This window comes from Castor canadensis, chromosome 1, assembly GCF_047511655.1.
Source record: "Castor canadensis chromosome 1, mCasCan1.hap1v2, whole genome shotgun sequence".
NCBI classification, from domain to species: Eukaryota; Metazoa; Chordata; class Mammalia; order Rodentia; family Castoridae; genus Castor; species Castor canadensis.
Genome location: NC_133386.1, coordinates 107,292,973 through 107,314,986, shown reverse-complemented (window position 1 = coordinate 107,314,986; position 22,014 = coordinate 107,292,973).

Sequence of the window (22,014 nt, the reverse complement as noted above, 5' to 3'; positions counted from 1 at the left end):
TTAGTACTGTGAATTCATTTTGCTCTTTAAAGGAATTCTGCCTACTTCTCACTGTTTTCCTGCATAAACAACATCACCTTTGTGATGAATCACCCCATTCAAGTGAATGCGAGAAGCACTGTAGCACTTGTAAGAGAAGGATTAACTTTGCAAGCAAGAGTGTCTTGTACCTTGCCAAACATGGTAAACTGTGTTAGTTTTTGAAAGGAATGCTGCCTAACCTTCAGCCTTTTCATGGGTGAGGAACATAAACTTTGTGCAAAAATCACCGCATACAAGTGAAAGGGAGAAAAACTGCAGATTTGTAAGAGAATGCTTCATGTTACAAACAAGAGGGTCTAGCAACATGGGTAGTATGGTGAATTGAGTTTGCTCTTTAAAGGAGTACTGCCTACCTCTCAGTGTTTTCCTGGATCAGCAACATCACCTTTCTGCTGAATCTCCCCATTCAAGTGAATGGGAGAACCACTGCAGCTCTTATAAGAGAAGAATTAATGGTACAAGCAAGAGGGTCTTGCACCTTGTTAAGCATGGTGAACTTAGTTCGTTTTGAAGAGGAACGCTGCCTAACTTTCAGTGTTTTCATGGGAGAGGAACATAAACTTTGTTCAAAATCTCCGCATAAGAGTAAATCGGAGAAAAACTGCAGCTTTTGTAAGAGAATCCTTAATGTTAGAAAATAGAGGGTCTAGCAACTTGGTTAATATTGTGAATTCAGTTTGCTCTTTCAAGGAGTACTGCATAACGCTCAGTGTTTTCCTGGATGAGCAACATCACCTTTCTTGCTGAATCACCCCATTCAAGTGAAGGGGAGAATCACTGCAGCTCTGTAAGAGAAGCATTAGTGTTACAAGCAAGAGGGCCTTTCACCTTGTTATGCATGGTGAACCGAGTTCGCATTTGAAAAGAACCCTTCCTGACTATCAGCGTTTTCAAAGGTGAAGCATATCAACTTTGTGCAAAACAGCCTCTTTCAAGTGAATGGAGAAAAACTGTAGCTTTTCTAAGAAAACAATTAATGTTAGAAGCAAGATGATTTAGCAGCATGTTTAAGTTTGAGAATTGTGTGTGTTGTTTAAGGCAATACGCTCTTCCTCTCAGTGTTTCCATGGGTGAGGAAAATCATCGCTGTGCATAACAAGAGCATACAAGTAAATGGGAGAAAAACTGCATGTTTGTAAGAGAATCTTTAATGTTAGAAAACAGAGGGTCTAGAAACATGGTTAGTATTGTGAATTCATTTTGCTCTTTACAGGAATTCTGCCTACTTCTCACTGTTTTCCTGCATAAGCAACATCACCTTTGTGCTGAATCACCCCATTCAAGTGAATGGGAGAAGCACTGTAGCACTTGTGAGAGAAGGATTAACTTTGCAAGCAAGAGTGTCTTGCACCTTGCAAAACATGGTAAACTGTGTTAGTTTTTGAAAGGAATGCTGCCTAACCATCAGCCTTTTCATGGGTGAGGAACATAAACTTTGTGCAAAATCACCGCATACAAGTGAATGGGAGAAAAACTGCAGATTTGTAAGAGAATACCTCATGTTAGAAACAAGAGGGTCCAGCAACATGATTAGTATTGTGAATTCAGTTTGCTGTTTAAAGGAGTACTGCCTACCTCTCAGTGTTTTCCTGGATCAGCAACATCACCTTTCTGCTGAATCTCCCCATTCAAGTGAAAGGGAGAAGCACTGCAGCTCTTGTAAGAGCAAGAGGGTCTTGCACCTTGTTAAGCATGGTGAACTGTGTTAGTGTATGAAAGGAACGCGGCCCAACTTTCAGCGTTTTCTTCTGTGAGGAACATAAACCTTGAGCAAAATCACCGCATACAAGTAAATGTTAGAAAAACTGCAGGTTTGTAAGAGAATCTTTAATGTTAGAAAACAGAGGGTCTAGAAACATGGTTAGTATTGTGAATTCATTTTGCTCTTCAAAGGAATTCTGCCTACTTCTCACTGTTTTCCTGCATAAGCAACATCACCTTTGTGCTGAATCACCCCATTCAAGTGAATTGGAGAAGCACTGTAGATCTTGTAAGATAGGATTAATTTTACAAGCAAGAGGGTCTTGCACCTTCCTAAACATGGTGAACTGTGTTAGTTTTTGATAGGAATGCTGCCTAACCTTCAGCGTTTTCATGTGTGAGGAATATAAACTTTGTGCAAAAATCACCGCATACAAGTGAAAGGGAGAAAAACTGCAGATTTGTAAGAGAATGCTTCATGTTACAAACAAGAGGGTCTAGCAACATGGGTAGTGTGGTGAATTGAGTTTGCTCTTTAAAGGAGTACTGCCTACCTCTCAGTGTTTTCCTGGATCAGCAACATCACCTTTCTGCTGAATCTCCCCATTCAAGTGTATTGAAGAACCACTGCAGCTCTTATAAGAGAATCATTAATGTTACAAGCAAGAGGGTCTTGCACCTTGTTAAGCATGGTGAACTTAGTTCGTTTTGAAGAGGAACGCTGCCTAACTTTCAGTGTTTTCATGGGAGAGGAACATAAACTTTGTGCAAAATCTCCGCTTAAAAGTAAATGGGAGAAAAACTGCAGCTTTTGTAAGAGAATCCTTAATGTTAAAAACAAGAGAGTCTAGCAACTTGGTTAATATTGTGAATTCAGTTTGCTCTTTCAAGGAGTACTGCATAACGCTCAGTGTTTTCCTGGATGAACAACATCACCTTTCTTGCTGAATGACCCCATTCAAGTGAAGGGGAGAATCACTGCAGCTCTGTAAGAGAAGCATTAGTGTTACAAGCAAGAGGGCCTTTCACCTTGTTATGCATGGTGAACCGAGTTCGCATTTGAAAAGAACCCTTCCTGACTGTCAGCGTTTTCAAAGGTGAAGCATATCAACTTTGTGCAAAACAGCCTCTTTCAAGTGAATGGAGAAAAACTGTAGCTTTTCTAAGAAAACAATTAATGTTAGAAGCAAGATGATTTAGCAGCATGTTTAAGTTTGAGAATTGTGTGTGTCGTTTAAGGCAATACGCTCTCCCTCTCAGTGTTTCCATGGATGAGGAACATCATCGCTGTGCATAACAAGAGCATACAAGTGAATGGGAGAAAAACTGCATGTTTCTAAGAGAATCTTTAATGTTAGAAAACAGAGGTCTAGAAACATGGTTAGTATTGTGAATTCATTTTGCTCTTTAAAGGAATTCTGCCTACTTCTCACTGTTTTTCTGCATAAGCAACTTCACCTTTGTGATGAATCACCCCATTCAAATGAATCGAGAAGCACTGTAGCACTTGTAAGAGAAGGATTAACTTTGCAAGCAAGAGTGTCTTGCACCTTGCCAAACATGGTAAACTCTGCTAGTTTTTGAAAGGAATGCTGCCTAACCTTCAGCCTTTTCATGGGTGAGTAACATAAACTTTGTGCAAAATCACCGCCTACAAGTGAATGGGAGAAAAACTGCAGATTTGTAAGAGAATACCTCATGTTACAAACAAGAGGGTCCAAAAACAGGATTAGTATGGTGAATTCACTTTGCTGTTTAAAGGAGTACTGCCTACCTCTCAGTGTTTTCCTCGATCAGCAACATCACCTTTCTGCTGAATCTCCCCATTCAAGTGAAAGGGAGAAGCACTGCAGCTCTTATAAGAGCAAGAGGGTCTTGCACCTTGTTAAGCATGGTGAACTGTGTTAGTGTTTGAAAGGAACGCGGCCCAACTTTCAGCGTTTTCTTCTGTGAGGAACATAAACTTTGTGCAAAAATCACCGCATACAAGTGAAAGGGAGAAAAACTGCAGATTTGTAAGAGAATGCTTCATGTTACAAACAAGAGGGTCTAGCAACATGGGTAGTATGGTGAATTGAGTTTGCTCTTTAAAGGAGTACTGCCTACCTCTCAGTGTTTTCTTGGATCAGCAACATCACCTTTCTGCTGAATCTCCCCATTCAAGTGAATGGGAGAACCACTGCAGCTCTTATAAGAGAAGCATTAATGTTACAAGCAAGAGGGTCTTGCACCTTGTTAAGCATGGTGAACTGAGTTAGTTTTGAAGAGGAACGCTGCCTAACTTTCAGTGTTTTCATGGGAGAGGAACATAAACTTTGTTCAAAATCTCCGCATAAAAGTAAATCGGAGAAAAACTGCAGGTTTTGTAAGAGAATCCTTAATGTTAGAAACAAGAGGGTCTAGCAACTTGGTTAATATTGTGAATTCAGTTTGCTCTTTCAAGGAGTACTGCATAACGCTCAGTGTTTTCCTGGATGAGCAACATCACCTTTCTTGCTGAATCACCCCATTCAAGTGAAGGGGAGAATCACTGCAGCTCTGTAAGAGAAGCATTAGTGTTACAAGCAAGAGGGCCTTTCACCTTGTTATGCATGGTGAACCGAGTTCGCATTTGAAAAGAACCCTTCCTGACTATCAGCGTTTTCAAAGGTGAAGCATATCAACTTTGTGCAAAACAGCCTCTTTCAAGTGAATGGAGAAAAACTGTAGCTTTTCTAAGAAAACAATTATTGTTAGAAGCAAGATGATTTAGCAGCATGTTTAAGTTTGAGAATTTTGTGTGTTGTTTAAGGCAATACGCTCTTCCTCTCAGTGTTTCCATGGGTGAGGAAAATCATCGCTGTGCATAACAAGAGCATACAAGTAAATGGGAGAAAAACTGCATGTTTGTAAGAGAATCTTTAATGTTAGAAAACAGAGGGTCTAGAAACATGGTTAGTATTGTGAATTCATTTTGCTCTTTACAGGAATTCTGCCTACTTCTCACTGTTTTCCTGCATAAGCAACACCACCTTTGTGCTGAATCACCCCATTCAAGTGAATGGGAGAAGCACTGTAGCACTTGTGAGAGAAGGATTAACTTTGCAAGCAAGAGTGTCTTGCACCTTGCCAAACATGGTAAACTGTGTTAGTTTTTGAAAGGAATGCTGCCTAACGTTCAGCCTTTTCATGGGTGAGGAACATAAACTTTGTGCAAAATCACCGCCTACAAGTGAATGGGAGAAAAACTGCAGATTTGTAAGAGAATCCCTCATGTTAGAAACAAGAGGGTCTAGCAATATGGGTAGTATGGTGAATTCAGTTTGCTCGTTAAAGGAATACTGCCTACCTCTCAGTGTTTTCCTGGATCAGCAACATCACCTTTCTGCTGAATCTTCCCATTCAAGTGAAAGGGAGAAGCACTGCAGCTCTTGTAAGAGCAAGAGGGTCTTGCACCTTGTTAAGCATGGTGAACTGTGTTAGTGTATGAAAGGAACGCGGCCCAACTTTCAGCGTTTTCTTCTGTGAGGAACATAAACCTTGAGCAAAATCACCGCATACAAGTAAATGGGAGAAAAACTGCAGGTTTGTAAGAGAATCTTTAATGTTAGAAAACAGAGGGTCTAGCAACATGGTTAGTATTGTGAATGCATTTTGCTCTTTAAAGGAATTCTGCCTACTTCTCACTGTTTTCCTGGATAAGCAACATCACCTTTGTGCTGAATCACCCCATTCAAGTGAATTGGACAAGCACTGTAGATCTTGTAAGATAGGATTAATTTTACAAGCAAGAGGGTCTTGCTCCTTGCTAAGCATGGTGAACTGTGTTAGTTTTTGATAGGAATGCTGCCTAAACTTCAGCGTTTTCATGTGTGAGGAACATAAACTTTGTGCAAAAATCACCGCATACAAGTGAAAGGGAGAAAAACTGCAGATTTGTAAGAGAATGCTTCATGTTACAAACAAGAGGGTCTAGCAACATGGGTAGTATGGTGAATTGAGTTTGCTCTTTAAAGGAGTACTGCCTACCTCTCAGTGTTTTCCTGGATGAGCAACATCACCTTTCTTGCTGAATCACCCCATTCAAGTGAAGGGAAGAATCACTGCAGCTCTGTAACAGAAGCATTAGTGTTACAAGCAAGAGGGCCTTTCACCTTGTTATGCATGGTGAAACGAGTTAGCCTTTGAAAAGAACCCTTCCTGACTGTCAGCGTTTTCAAAGGTGAAGCATATCAACTTTGTGCAAAACAGCCTCTTTCAAGTGAATGGAGAAAATCTGTAGCTTTTCTAGGAAAACAATTAATGTTAGAAGCAGAATGTTTAAGTTTGAGAATTGTGTGTGTTGTTTAAGGCAATACGCTCTCCCTCTCAGTGTTTCCATGGGTGAGGAACATCATCGCTGTGCATAACAAGAGCATACAAGTGAATGGGAGAAAAACTGCATGTTTGTAAGAGAATCTTTAATGTTAGAAAACAGAGGGTCTAGAAACATGGTTAGTACTGTGAATTCATTTTGCTCTTTAAAGGAATTCTGCCTACTTCTCACTGTTTTCCTGCATAAACAACATCACCTTTGTGATGAATCACCCCATTCAAGTGAATGCGAGAAGCACTGTAGCACTTGTAAGAGAAGGATTAACTTTGCAAGCAAGAGTGTCTTGTACCTTGCCAAACATGGTAAACTGTGTTAGTTTTTGAAAGGAATGCTGCCTAACCTTCAGCCTTTTCATGGGTGAGGAACATAAACTTTGTGCAAAAATCACCGCATACAAGTGAAAGGGAGAAAAACTGCAGATTTGTAAGAGAATGCTTCATGTTACAAACAAGAGGGTCTAGCAACATGGGTAGTATGGTGAATTGAGTTTGCTCTTTAAAGGAGTACTGCCTACCTCTCAGTGTTTTCCTGGATCAGCAACATCACCTTTCTGCTGAATCTCCCCATTCAAGTGAATGGGAGAACCACTGCAGCTCTTATAAGAGAAGAATTAATGGTACAAGCAAGAGGGTCTTGCACCTTGTTAAGCATGGTGAACTTAGTTCGTTTTGAAGAGGAACGCTGCCTAACTTTCAGTGTTTTCATGGGAGAGGAACATAAACTTTGTTCAAAATCTCCGCATAAGAGTAAATCGGAGAAAAACTGCAGCTTTTGTAAGAGAATCCTTAATGTTAGAAAATAGAGGGTCTAGCAACTTGGTTAATATTGTGAATTCAGTTTGCTCTTTCAAGGAGTACTGCATAACGCTCAGTGTTTTCCTGGATGAGCAACATCACCTTTCTTGCTGAATCACCCCATTCAAGTGAAGGGGAGAATCACTGCAGCTCTGTAAGAGAAGCATTAGTGTTACAAGCAAGAGGGCCTTTCACCTTGTTATGCATGGTGAACCGAGTTCGCATTTGAAAAGAACCCTTCCTGACTATCAGCGTTTTCAAAGGTGAAGCATATCAACTTTGTGCAAAACAGCCTCTTTCAAGTGAATGGAGAAAAACTGTAGCTTTTCTAAGAAAACAATTAATGTTAGAAGCAAGATGATTTAGCAGCATGTTTAAGTTTGAGAATTGTGTGTGTTGTTTAAGGCAATACGCTCTTCCTCTCAGTGTTTCCATGGGTGAGGAAAATCATCGCTGTGCATAACAAGAGCATACAAGTAAATGGGAGAAAAACTGCATGTTTGTAAGAGAATCTTTAATGTTAGAAAACAGAGGGTCTAGAAACATGGTTAGTATTGTGAATTCATTTTGCTCTTTACAGGAATTCTGCCTACTTCTCACTGTTTTCCTGCATAAGCAACATCACCTTTGTGCTGAATCACCCCATTCAAGTGAATGGGAGAAGCACTGTAGCACTTGTGAGAGAAGGATTAACTTTGCAAGCAAGAGTGTCTTGCACCTTGCAAAACATGGTAAACTGTGTTAGTTTTTGAAAGGAATGCTGCCTAACCATCAGCCTTTTCATGGGTGAGGAACATAAACTTTGTGCAAAATCACCGCATACAAGTGAATGGGAGAAAAACTGCAGATTTGTAAGAGAATACCTCATGTTAGAAACAAGAGGGTCCAGCAACATGATTAGTATTGTGAATTCAGTTTGCTGTTTAAAGGAGTACTGCCTACCTCTCAGTGTTTTCCTGGATCAGCAACATCACCTTTCTGCTGAATCTCCCCATTCAAGTGAAAGGGAGAAGCACTGCAGCTCTTGTAAGAGCAAGAGGGTCTTGCACCTTGTTAAGCATGGTGAACTGTGTTAGTGTATGAAAGGAACGCGGCCCAACTTTCAGCGTTTTCTTCTGTGAGGAACATAAACCTTGAGCAAAATCACCGCATACAAGTAAATGTTAGAAAAACTGCAGGTTTGTAAGAGAATCTTTAATGTTAGAAAACAGAGGGTCTAGAAACATGGTTAGTATTGTGAATTCATTTTGCTCTTCAAAGGAATTCTGCCTACTTCTCACTGTTTTCCTGCATAAGCAACATCACCTTTGTGCTGAATCACCCCATTCAAGTGAATTGGAGAAGCACTGTAGATCTTGTAAGATAGGATTAATTTTACAAGCAAGAGGGTCTTGCACCTTCCTAAACATGGTGAACTGTGTTAGTTTTTGATAGGAATGCTGCCTAACCTTCAGCGTTTTCATGTGTGAGGAATATAAACTTTGTGCAAAAATCACCGCATACAAGTGAAAGGGAGAAAAACTGCAGATTTGTAAGAGAATGCTTCATGTTACAAACAAGAGGGTCTAGCAACATGGGTAGTGTGGTGAATTGAGTTTGCTCTTTAAAGGAGTACTGCCTACCTCTCAGTGTTTTCCTGGATCAGCAACATCACCTTTCTGCTGAATCTCCCCATTCAAGTGTATTGAAGAACCACTGCAGCTCTTATAAGAGAAGCATTAATGTTACAAGCAAGAGGGTCTTGCACCTTGTTAAGCATGGTGAACTTAGTTCGTTTTGAAGAGGAACGCTGCCTAACTTTCAGTGTTTTCATGGGAGAGGAACATAAACTTTGTGCAAAATCTCCGCTTAAAAGTAAATGGGAGAAAAACTGCAGCTTTTGTAAGAGAATCCTTAATGTTAAAAACAAGAGAGTCTAGCAACTTGGTTAATATTGTGAATTCAGTTTGCTCTTTCAAGGAGTACTGCATAACGCTCAGTGTTTTCCTGGATGAACAACATCACCTTTCTTGCTGAATGACCCCATTCAAGTGAAGGGGAGAATCACTGCAGCTCTGTAAGAGAAGCATTAGTGTTACAAGCAAGAGGGCCTTTCACCTTGTTATGCATGGTGAACCGAGTTCGCATTTGAAAAGAACCCTTCCTGACTGTCAGCGTTTTCAAAGGTGAAGCATATCAACTTTGTGCAAAACAGCCTCTTTCAAGTGAATGGAGAAAAACTGTAGCTTTTCTAAGAAAACAATTAATGTTAGAAGCAAGATGATTTAGCAGCATGTTTAAGTTTGAGAATTGTGTGTGTCGTTTAAGGCAATACGCTCTCCCTCTCAGTGTTTCCATGGATGAGGAACATCATCGCTGTGCATAACAAGAGCATACAAGTGAATGGGAGAAAAACTGCATGTTTCTAAGAGAATCTTTAATGTTAGAAAACAGAGGTCTAGAAACATGGTTAGTATTGTGAATTCATTTTGCTCTTTAAAGGAATTCTGCCTACTTCTCACTGTTTTTCTGCATAAGCAACTTCACCTTTGTGATGAATCACCCCATTCAAATGAATCGAGAAGCACTGTAGCACTTGTAAGAGAAGGATTAACTTTGCAAGCAAGAGTGTCTTGCACCTTGCCAAACATGGTAAACTGTGCTAGTTTTTGAAAGGAATGCTGCCTAACCTTCAGCCTTTTCATGGGTGAGTAACATAAACTTTGTGCAAAATCACCGCCTACAAGTGAATGGGAGAAAAACTGCAGATTTGTAAGAGAATACCTCATGTTACAAACAAGAGGGTCCAAAAACATGATTAGTATGGTGAATTCACTTTGCTGTTTAAAGGAGTACTGCCTACCTCTCAGTGTTTTCCTCGATCAGCAACATCACCTTTCTGCTGAATCTCCCCATTCAAGTGAAAGGGAGAAGCACTGCAGCTCTTATAAGAGCAAGAGGGTCTTGCACCTTGTTAAGCATGGTGAACTGTGTTAGTGTTTGAAAGGAACGCGGCCCAACTTTCAGCGTTTTCTTCTGTGAGGAACATAAACTTTGTGCAAAAATCACCGCATACAAGTGAAAGGGAGAAAAACTGCAGATTTGTAAGAGAATGCTTCATGTTACAAACAAGAGGGTCTAGCAACATGGGTAGTATGGTGAATTGAGTTTGCTCTTTAAAGGAGTACTGCCTACCTCTCAGTGTTTTCTTGGATCAGCAACATCACCTTTCTGCTGAATCTCCCCATTCAAGTGAATGGGAGAACCACTGCAGCTCTTATAAGAGAAGCATTAATGTTACAAGCAAGAGGGTCTTGCACCTTGTTAAGCATGGTGAACTGAGTTAGTTTTGAAGAGGAACGCTGCCTAACTTTCAGTGTTTTCATGGGAGAGGAACATAAACTTTGTTCAAAATCTCCGCATAAAAGTAAATCGGAGAAAAACTGCAGGTTTTGTAAGAGAATCCTTAATGTTAGAAACAAGAGGGTCTAGCAACTTGGTTAATATTGTGAATTCAGTTTGCTCTTTCAAGGAGTACTGCATAACGCTCAGTGTTTTCCTGGATGAGCAACATCACCTTTCTTGCTGAATCACCCCATTCAAGTGAAGGGGAGAATCACTGCAGCTCTGTAAGAGAAGCATTAGTGTTACAAGCAAGAGGGCCTTTCACCTTGTTATGCATGGTGAACCGAGTTCGCATTTGAAAAGAACCCTTCCTGACTATCAGCGTTTTCAAAGGTGAGGCATATCAACTTTGTGCAAAACAGCCTCTTTCAAGTGAATGGAGAAAAACTGTAGCTTTTCTAAGAAAACAATTATTGTTAGAAGCAAGATGATTTAGCAGCATGTTTAAGTTTGAGAATTTTGTGTGTTGTTTAAGGCAATACGCTCTTCCTCTCAGTGTTTCCATGGGTGAGGAAAATCATCGCTGTGCATAACAAGAGCATACAAGTAAATGGGAGAAAAACTGCATGTTTGTAAGAGAATCTTTAATGTTAGAAAACAGAGGGTCTAGAAACATGGTTAGTATTGTGAATTCATTTTGCTCTTTACAGGAATTCTGCCTACTTCTCACTGTTTTCCTGCATAAGCAACACCACCTTTGTGCTGAATCACCCCATTCAAGTGAATGGGAGAAGCACTGTAGCACTTGTGAGAGAAGGATTAACTTTGCAAGCAAGAGTGTCTTGCACCTTGCCAAACATGGTAAACTGTGTTAGTTTTTGAAAGGAATGCTGCCTAACGTTCAGCCTTTTCATGGGTGAGGAACATAAACTTTGTGCAAAATCACCGCCTACAAGTGAATGGGAGAAAAACTGCAGATTTGTAAGAGAATCCCTCATGTTAGAAACAAGAGGGTCTAGCAATATGGGTAGTATGGTGAATTCAGTTTGCTCGTTAAAGGAATACTGCCTACCTCTCAGTGTTTTCCTGGATCAGCAACATCACCTTTCTGCTGAATCTTCCCATTCAAGTGAAAGGGAGAAGCACTGCAGCTCTTGTAAGAGCAAGAGGGTCTTGCACCTTGTTAAGCATGGTGAACTGTGTTAGTGTATGAAAGGAACGCGGCCCAACTTTCAGCGTTTTCTTCTGTGAGGAACATAAACCTTGAGCAAAATCACCGTATACAAGTAAATGGGAGAAAAACTGCAGGTTTGTAAGAGAATCTTTAATGTTAGAAAACAGAGGGTCTAGCAACATGGTTAGTATTGTGAATGCATTTTGCTCTTTAAAGGAATTCTGCCTACTTCTCACTGTTTTCCTGGATAAGCAACATCACCTTTGTGCTGAATCACCCCATTCAAGTGAATTGGACAAGCACTGTAGATCTTGTAAGATAGGATTAATTTTACAAGCAAGAGGGTCTTGCTCCTTGCTAAGCATGGTGAACTGTGTTAGTTTTTGATAGGAATGCTGCCTAAACTTCAGCGTTTTCATGTGTGAGGAACATAAACTTTGTGCAAAAATCACCGCATACAAGTGAAAGGGAGAAAAACTGCAGATTTGTAAGAGAATGCTTCATGTTACAAACAAGAGGGTCTAGCAACATGGGTAGTATGGTGAATTGAGTTTGTTCTTTAAAGGAGTACTGCCTACCTCTCAGTGTTTTCCTGGATGAGCAACATCACCTTTCTTGCTGAATCACCCCATTCAAGTGAAGGGAAGAATCACTGCAGCTCTGTAACAGAAGCATTAGTGTTACAAGCAAGAGGGCCTTTCACCTTGTTATGCATGGTGAACCGAGTAGCCTTTGAAAAGAACCTTTCCTGAATGTCAGCGTTTTCAAAGGTGAAGCATATCAACTTTGTGCAAAACAGCCTGTTTCAAGTGAATGGAGAAAAACTGTAGATTTTCTAGGAAAACAATTAATGTTAGAAGCAGCATGTTTAAGTTTGAGATTTGTGTGTGTTGTTTAAGGCAATACGCTCTCCCTCTCAGTGTTTCCATGGGTGAGGAAAATCATCGCTGTGCATAACAAGAGCTTACAAGTGAATGGGAGAAAAACTGCATGTTTGTAAGAGAATCTTTAATGTTAGAAAACAGAGGGTCTAGAATCATGGTTAGTATTGTGAATTCATTTTGCTCTTTACAGGAATTCTGCCTGCTTCTCAATGTTTTCCTGCATAAGCAACATCACCTTTGTGCTGAATCACCCCGTTAAAGTGAATGGGAGAAGCACTGTAGCACTTGTAAGAGAAGGATTAACTTTGCAAGCAAGAGTGTCTTGCACCTTGCCAAACATGGTAAACTGTGTTAGTTTTTGAAAGGAATGCTGCCTAACCATCAGCCTTTTCATGGGTGAGGAACATAAACTTTGTGCAAAATCACCGCATACAAGTGAATGGGAGAAAAACTGCAGATTTGTAAGAGAATACCTCATGTTAGAAACAAGAGGGTCCAGCAACATGATTAGTATGGTGAATTCAGTTTGCTGTTTAAAGGAGTACTGCCTACCTCTCAGTGTTTTCCTGGATCAGCAACATCACCTTTCTGCTGAATCTTCCCATTCAAGTGAAAGGGAGAAGCACTGCAGCTCTTGTAAGAGCAAGAGGGTCTTGCACCTTGTTAAGCATGGTGAACTGTGTTAGTGTATGAAAGGAACGCGGCCCAACTTTCAGCGTTTTCTTCTGTGAGGAACATAAACCTTGAGCAAAATCACCGCATACAAGTAAATGTTAGAAAAACTGCAGGTTTGTAAGAGAATCTTTAATGTTAGAAAACAGAGGGTCTAGCAACATGGGTAGTATTGTGAATGCATTTTGCTCTTTAAAGGAATTCTGCCTACTTCTCAAACAAGAGGGTCTAGCAACATGGGTAGTATGGTGAATTGAGTTTGCTCTTTAAAGGAGTACTGCCTACCTCTCAGTGTTTTCCTGGATGAGCAACTTCACCTTTCTTGCTGAATCACCCCATTCAAGTGAAGGGGAGAATCACTGCAGCTCTGTAAGAGAAGCATTAGTGTTACAAGCAAGAGGGCCTTTCACCTTGTTATGCATGGTGAACCGAGTTAGCCTTTGAAAAGAACCTTTCCTGACTGTCAGCGTTTTCAAAGGTGAAGCATATCAACTTTGTGCAAAACAGCCTGTTTCAAGTGAATGGAGAAAAACTGTAGCTTTTCTAGGAAAACAATTAATGTTAGAAGCAGCTTGTTTAAGTTTGAGAATTGTGTGTGTTGTTTAAGGCAATACGCTTGTTAGGACCCGGAATCCTATTCCCCTGAGAGACAGAGAGCCAGGCGTGAATGCAATCAACAAAGCAGAGTTTATTGGACTGGCTAGCCAGGGTCGAGCTCCCACACGGACACCCAGGACCGGTTAGGAAAGCAAGACCCTGAGCCTCTTAGGGGGAAATCTTATGTAGACTGCAGTGGCGTGCATATTTTTGTTATCAACATTAGACAAGCAGGGAGAGCACATCTTGCACGTACTTCACATCTTGCTCGTACCTCACATCTTGCTCGTATCTCACATCTTGCATTCCTCACATTCTATATGCCCTAACTGACCCTGCCGCATTGCTTATCTTATCTACATGGGATGTTTGGTACTGGTTTCTCCAACAAGGGGGTTGGGGCCCGCTGAGACCTCCTATTCCTTTCATTCCCCCCTTTCTTTTTTTTTTTTTTTTTTTTTTCATTTTTCTTTTATTATTCATATGTGCATACAAGGCTTGGTTCATTTCTCCCCCCTGCCCCCACCCCCTCCCTTACCACCCAATCCACCCCCTACCGCTCCCCACCTCAAAACCCAGCAGAAACTATTTTGCCCTTATCTCTAATTTTGTTGTAGAGAGAGTATAAGCAATAATAGGAAGGAACAAGGGGTTTTGCTGGTTGAGATAAGGATAGCTATACAGGGCATTGACTCACATTGATTTCCTGTGTGGGGGTGTTACCTTCTAGGTTAATTCTTTTTGATCTAACCTTTTCTCTAGTTCCTGGTCCCCTTTTCCTATTGGCCTCAGTTGCTTTAAGGTATCTGTTTTAGTTTCTCTGCGTTAAGGGCAACAAATGCTAGCTAGTTTTTTAGGTGTCTTACCTATCCTCACCCCTCCCTTGTGTGCTCTCGCTTTTATCATGTGCTCATAGTCCAATCCCCTTGTTGTGTTTGCCCTTGATCTAATGTCCACATATGAGGGAGAACATACGACATTCCCCCCTTTCTTATGGCCTAAATTGAGGAATCATCCTCAAGAGGATGAAGAGCCTGATATTGTTGGCGGAGGACCAGAAGTTGGATAGTATTAATTCGACTTTTGACAAAAGTCATAAGTCGGTTTAGAATCCAGGGTCCTATGGTAACAAGCAGTAGGATGATTATTATTGGCCCTGCCAGTGCAGATAAAAGGGTAGCCAACCATGGGGACTTGTTAAACCAAGACTCGAACCAGCTTTCCCCTGCCTCTTTTTCTCGTTTTCTTTGTTCCAGGCTCTTTCGGAGTTTAGACATGGAGTCACGAACAACTCCGGTATGGTCAGCGTAAAAACAACATTCTTCCCCTAGAGCAACGCATAGTCCCCCTTTTTGGAGGAACAACAAGTCCAGACCTCGTCGGTTTTGAAGTACTACCTCAGACAGAGAAGTGAGGGATTTTTCTAGGTGGCTAATGGAGGTTTCTATTCTCTCTATATCTTCGTCTATGGCTGCGCGCAGCGAAGACATCCCTTTATGTTGAGTAGCCAGGGAGGCTATGCCGGTCCCTGCCCCAGCCACCCCTAGGCTAAGTAGGGTAGCAATGGTTAGTGTAGAAATAGGCTCTCTCTTCTTTCTCTCACCTGTTCCTATATTCCAGTATGAATATAGACTTTCCTCCGAATGATAGAGGATGCGGGGCAGCACAACCACTATAACACAGAATTCTTTAGAGCTGTTAAACACCTTAGTTGATAGGCATGGGGTGAGTCCGGACCGCGAGCATAGCCACCACCCATTGTCCTTTGGAATTACCCATTTAATAGCATTTCCCCAGGTAGAACTGGCGTTAATAACAGTACATAAGTCCCGTCTGTTCTTTGGCACTTTTCCTAAGCAGGTTCCTTGGCCGTTTACCTGCTGTATGGTCAGACCTCTCTTACGGTCTCCCCAGGAACATTGAGTAGGGTTTTCCTCAGATGAGGTATCGTGAGTGGTGTTTAGCCCTATTGCCTCATAGAATGGGGGCCTCACATCATAACATAACCAACAGGAGTTGGTCATGTTAGGGTTGGTGTGGTTTAACGTCAGGAAGGCAGCAACCACTAGCTCCCAGAGGGGGTCTTTAGATGCGGTCATGAGACTGGGCCTCACCAGGGGAGGGCTGGTTTCTGATGGTCTTGGAGTTGTAACATTAGCCCGAGCTATGGTTGAGGGAAGGTGGTGAGTTGTGGAAGGTTGGGGAGATGGCTTTACATTGGGCGGCCTAAGTACCTTATTGGGGCCTACTGCTGTGGACGGTGGCCCTATGGGCTCAATTTTTAATCTGACCACTATGGTCGAGCCAGCATGTCCACCATATTTATAAAATACAAGTCCCCATACCTTACCTTGTATCCACCCAGGGGTGTCCTTCTTGCCAGTTTCAGTGAAAGTGACCTTGATTCTATCTAGATCCGTGGGCTGGCATTTATGGGTGGGTATTGGAATTCTGTGCCCCCTTAATATCCCATTTACAAAGGCAAATTTGACTAGGTCTGATTTTGATATCCCCCATTTCCATTCACTATCATTGGATGTGACACATGCCCATGACCTACAGAAGGAGTATTGTATCCCCCCACATTCCTGGTTCTTTTTGTGGCCGGGGCAGGCATAAAACCCATAACGTCGGGCTGACTCCGGGGCAGTAGACTTGTAGGCAGGATTGATGTCCCTGAAGCAGAACTGAAGCTCCGGCCACCAAGTTCCTATGGGGGCAGTGCGAGTAGTCTCGTTGAGGGTGGTATGAGTCTCCCCATCAGTGAGTATCCAGGTTTGCTTATAGGGCTGGTGAGGGTTGGTTTCTGCGAGGCTCCCGCTCTGGGCATTGAGCAAGATCAGAGCGATCAGCCACCCCATCCGTGGCTGCTCCTGAAGGCTCTGCATGTTCCCGGGGCCACAAAAGCTTTAGCTTTAATGGGTTGTCTGGGTGCCGCCGTACAGTCCACTCCTTGACCCCTTCTTGTTTTTGATGATTGGCTCGACGCACGTGGGAGTGGTGGATCCAAGGTCCGATGCCATCAACCTTGAGGGCGGTAGGGGTAGTAAACAGTACAACATAAGGTCCTTTCCATCTAGGCTCTAGGGTTTTGGACTGATGCCTTTTAACCCATACCATGTCACCCGGGACTATGCCATGTTCCGGAGCCGGGTCCCTCTTAACAGCGTGGTATGCTTGAATTAAGGGCCAAATCCGTTGTTGCACTTTAGCTAAAGCCTGCAACATGGTCAGGTAATTTGGGGCCAGATCACCTAGTTCTGGGCTTAAGGTCCTCTGAATGATGGGGGGTGGAGCCCCATACAGGATCTCAAAGGGAGTTAGCCCATGGACATAGGGGGAGTTCCGGACTCGGAAGATGGCCAAGGGAAGGAGCGTCACCCAATCACCGCCAGTCTCCAGGGCCAATTTGGCTAAAGTCTCCTTTAGTGTCCTATTCATCCTTTCTACTTGCCCTGAGCTCTGGGGGTTATATTCACAATGTAGCTTCCAATTGGCCCCCATAGTCTGGGCTAGTCCCTGCAGGACCTTACTAACAAAAGCCGGACCGTTATCTGACCCAATTGCCTCGGGCACCCCATATCTGGGTATGATTTCCTCTAGCAAAGCCTTTGCCACTACCTGACTCGTCTCCTTCTTTGTAGGAAAAGCCTCCACCCAGCCTGAAAAGGTATCTATGAATACCAGCAAATATTTGTGCCCAAACTTTCCCGGTTTTACCTCAGTAAAATCCACTTCCCAACTTCTTCCCGGAGCCCTCCCCCGTTCCCGAGTACCTGTATGGTGCCCCTCCCTTCGTCCTGGTTTCATGATTGTGCAGCTGGCACAATCTTCCACAATTTGGCGGACTGCTATGGTCTGGTTCGGAAATCGGAGCTGCGCAGATGTCAACAAGTCTAGTAATTTTCTCCGCCCCAAATGGGTGGACTTATGTAAGTTAGCCAACAGGAATCGTCCGAGTTTTTCAGGCAGAACTAACTTGCCCTCCAAGTCGCTTTTCCATCCGTCTTCCCCTTCTCTAAAGGGGGAGTGGGCTCTCATCCAAGTGAAATCCTCTGTGGAGTATTCTGGTCGGGGGGGTAGCGGAGGGAGCTCTGGGACCGGCACGTCTATCGCCGCAACCGTGGAAGGTTGCCCTGTCTCCATGGGAGGACTCACCATTGCTACTCTCTTTGCTTCTTGATCTGCTCTGTTGTTACTGACAGCTTCCGGCGTCTTGGCAGACTGGTGGCCTGGGACATACATCACTGCCACTGCCTTCGGTTTTTCCACTGCCATTAATAGACGCTGGACTTCGGCTAGGTTCTTTAGATGTTTTCCTTCTGCTGTGCGGAATCCTCTTTCGCGATAGATGGCCCCGTGGACATGGATGGTACCGAAAGCATAGCGGCTATCGGTGTAGATATTGACTCGCTTTCCTTTTGCCCTCTCCAGGGCCTCTGCCAAGGCAATTAATTCCGCTTTTTGGGCTGATGTTCCGGGTGGGAGGGCGCTGCTCCATACCGTATTTCCTTCTTGGTCGACTACAGCTGCCCCTGCCCTTCGGGCTCCATCTTGGAAAAAACTGCTTCCATCCGTGTACCAGTTTAATTTGCAGCCGGACAGGGGGGTATCCTTTAGGTCAGCCCGTACCTGTGTAACTTCGGAGAGGAATTCTTTGCAGTTATGGACAGGTGTCTGCAGTTCCGGGTTAGGCAACAAGGTGGCAGGGTTCAGGATTACGGGATCTGTGAATGTGATCCGAGGGGAATCCAACAAGAGCCCCTGGTAATGGGTGAGCCTGGCATTCGTCATCCATTTCCCAGGGGGTTGTTTAAGGATTCCCTCCACCGGGTGAGGGGCCGTTACCCAGAGGGCCTGTCCAAAGGTTAGTTTATCGGCTTCTCTCACCAGCACGGCAATGGCCGCTATGATGCGGAGGCAGGGGGGCCATCCTGCCGCTACTGCGTCTAATTTCTTGGAAAAGTATGCCACTGGTCTCTTCCAGGGACCTAGCTGTTGGGTCAAGACTCCTTTGGCTACGCCCTTTTTCTCATCTACAAACAGAGTGAATGGTCTTGTAGGATCTGGCAAGGCTAAGGCAGGGGCCTGCAAAAGAGCGTCTTTTAGCTGATCAAAGGCCTGTTGTTCTCTCTCTCCCCAACTCCAATCTGGAGCTTCTTTGGTGGCCTCATATAGGGGTCTGGCTATTTCCGCAAATCCTGGAATCCAGAGTCTACAGAACCCCGCGGAGCCCAGGAATTCTCTCACCCCCCTAGTGGATGTCGGGGATGGGATAGCCAGAATAGTCTGTTTCATGGCATCAGTCAGCCACCTTGCCCCATCTGCAATCCGATAACCCAAATATGTCACTGACCTTTTACAGATGTGAGTTTTCTTGGCACTTGCCCGATACCCCAGCTCACCTAATTCCGTTAGCAGGTGTTCAGTAGCCTTGATGCACTCCTCTCTAAGTCATCAACATACTGTAATAGAGTGACTCGTGGGTGGCTCCGACGAAAAGGTTCCAGGTCCTGGCTCAGGGCCTCATTAAACAGGGTGGGAGAGTTTTTAAATCCTTGCGGCAGTCTGGTCCAAGTGAGCTGTCCGGATTGGCCCCCATCTTCTTGCCATTCGAAAGCAAATAGCGGCTGACTAATTTCTGACAATGGAATGCTGAAGAAAGCATCTTTCAAATCAAGGGTTGTATACCATACTTGCGAGGGGGGTAGGTGGCTGAGCAAGGTATAGGGATTCGGAACGGTGGGATGAATGTCCTCCGTCCGCTCGTTTACCTTTCGTAGGTCTTGCACAGGCCTATAGTCCCCGCTTCCCGGCTTTCGGACGGGGAGCAGAGGAGTATTCCAGGCAGACTGACAAGGTCGCAGTACTCCTTCCTTTATTAGCCTGTGGATATGAGGGGCTATGCCTCTTCGGGCCTCCTCAGGCATAGGATACTGTTTCACCCGAATGGGGAGAGCAGAAGCCTTCAATTGTATAACTACGGGCGGGAGGTGTTTGGCGAGGCCGGTTCCCGCAGTCTCCGCCCAGGCCGTGGGAAATCTTTTTACCCAATGAGTCATGTCCCCTCCTGGTTCCTGTTGACTCTCAAACAGACGATGCTCGTCAGCCAATGATAGGGACAAGACATGAATCGGGCTCCCTTCTCGATCAGTCACAATTATTCCATCTGGTTCAAAATGGATATGGGCCCCTATTTTGGTGAGTAGGTCCCGTCCGAGCAGGGGAGCGGGGCTCTCAGGGACGACCAAGAAGGAGTGTGTGACCTGGTGTTTTCCTAAGTTCACCTTTCTTTTGGTAGTCCGTGTACATAACTGCGTACCGGTGGCCCCCTGAACAACACTTGTTCGTGCCTTGTTCAAAGGTCCATGTGCCTTGTTTAAAACCGAATATTGGGCGCCGGTATCCACCATGAACCCCATCGGCTTCCCTTCCACATGCATTGTTACCCAGGACTCGGGGAGGGGGTCTGAGCCCCGTCTCCTTCAGTCCTCTTCTCCGGCTAGAAGGACTCTGGCCTGCTCTACTGCTCGTTCCCTTTCCCTGTTTTCCCCCGGTCTCCTTCCAAACCCTCTTCTTCCCTTTAACTTAGGACATTCTCTCTTCCAATGCCCCGTTTCCTTACAGTAAAAACAGTGTTCCTTATCCGGGGTCCTGGCGTGGCCCCCTCCTCTGGGTTGGTCCCGGACACCCGCTAGGAAAATACGAGCCATTTCTCTCTGTTGCTTTCGGTTTTCCTTAGCCTGGAACTCCCGGTCCTCCTTTCTCAATTTCTCCTGGGCTTCCCTGTCTTCCTTTCTCTGTCTTTCCTCCCTTTCTTCTGGAGTTTCCCTAGCGGTAAAGACCTTTTCTGCTACCTGTAGCATTTCCCTTATAGTCATCTCCCCTAAGTTTTCCTGTTTATTGAGTTTTCTCCTAATGTCTGGGGCTGCCTGATTAATGAATGAGAGTACCAGAGCAGACCGGTGGAGGTCCGCCTCAGGGTCAATCGGGGTGTACTGACGGTATGCCTCATGGAGGCGCTCTAAGAAACCGGCTGGGCTTTCGTTTTCCCCTTGAATGACTGCTTTTACTTTTGCAAAATTGGTGGGCCTTCTAGCGGCCGCTCGGAGACCGGCCATAAGAGTCTGGCGGTAGATCCGAAGACGCTCCCTACCTTCTGCGGTCCCGAAATCCCAATCAGGGCGGCGTAGGGGAAAAGCCTCGTCTATGGCCGGTTGGAGAGTTGTGGGTCTCCCATTATCCCCCAAGACGTTCTTCCTCGCTTCGTTGAGGATGCGCTCTCGTTCCTCCGTCGTAAAAAGAGTATTGAGCAGCTGATGACAGTCATCCCAAGTGGGGCGGTGTGTATGCATGATGGACTCCAGGAGATCTATGAGACACTTGGGGTCTTCAGAAAAGGGCGGGTTCTGCGTCCTCCAGTTATATAGATCACTGGAGGAGAAGGGCCAGTACTGAAACTGTTGCCCTCCTCCCAGTCCCCCTTGGCCCACCATCCGGACTGGAAGTGTAGGGACAGTTTCCTCCCCCTGTGTTGATGAGGGGGGCCCGTCTTCCCCCTCCCTTTCCCGGATCCCTCGGGGGCGAAGTCTTCGACCCATTCCTCCTCCTGCTGCCAGTCCTGTTGAGGAGGATGAGGAAATTTCCTCCTCCGGGGCACTGGCTTGGCCAGGGGGAGTCACGTATGGAGGCGGCCGATCTTCCTCTGCCCCTGCGAGGGATGGGTAAAGGGGGGAACTCTCTGGTAAGACCGGAGATGGTGAAGGAGATGCCCTAATTTGAGGACCGGTCAAGGTGGGAAGAGGAAGTTTTTCCTCCTCCTTTATGACCAAGGCGGGCGTGACTGGGGTTTTATCCCCGGGGGCCGAACTGGAGGGGTGGGTCAGAAAAACTGTTAACCAAGGGGGAGGGTTCCTCACCAGATCCTCCCAAACCAAAATGTAAGGAACTTGGTCTGGATGGCCTCGATTGTCTGGCTGAAAATTGACTGCTTTAACCTTAGTGATCAGGTCTAGGGAGAGGGAACCTTGAATGGGCCACCCGACTCCAAAGGTGGGCCACTCTGCAGAACAAAAGGTGTCGAACTTACCTTTCTTGATGACCAGACCCGCATTTAAGGCCCTTTCTTTAACTTCTGGAAAGTGAGAAAGGATCAGAGACTTTGGGGTTGTTTGTCCCTGTCCCATTGTGGAAGGAGACTCAAACACCAAGAGAGATAGAACAAAAAGGGTAAAGGCAACAATAATTCCACACACACACAACACTCTCCAGCACTCGCTCGGACCGGTCCTTCTCTCACACTGGTGCGCACCCCATTCAACCTCCTCACCGTCGAACTGGGATATCAGGCCGAAAGGCGTCCACTTGACGGGTGGTCGGTCGACTAGCTCAATTAGTTCTTCACCTGGCGCCAGGGTTCCTAAAATGCTCGAGCCCAAATGAGAGGAAAGCCTCTCCCAATAGGACCCTGTG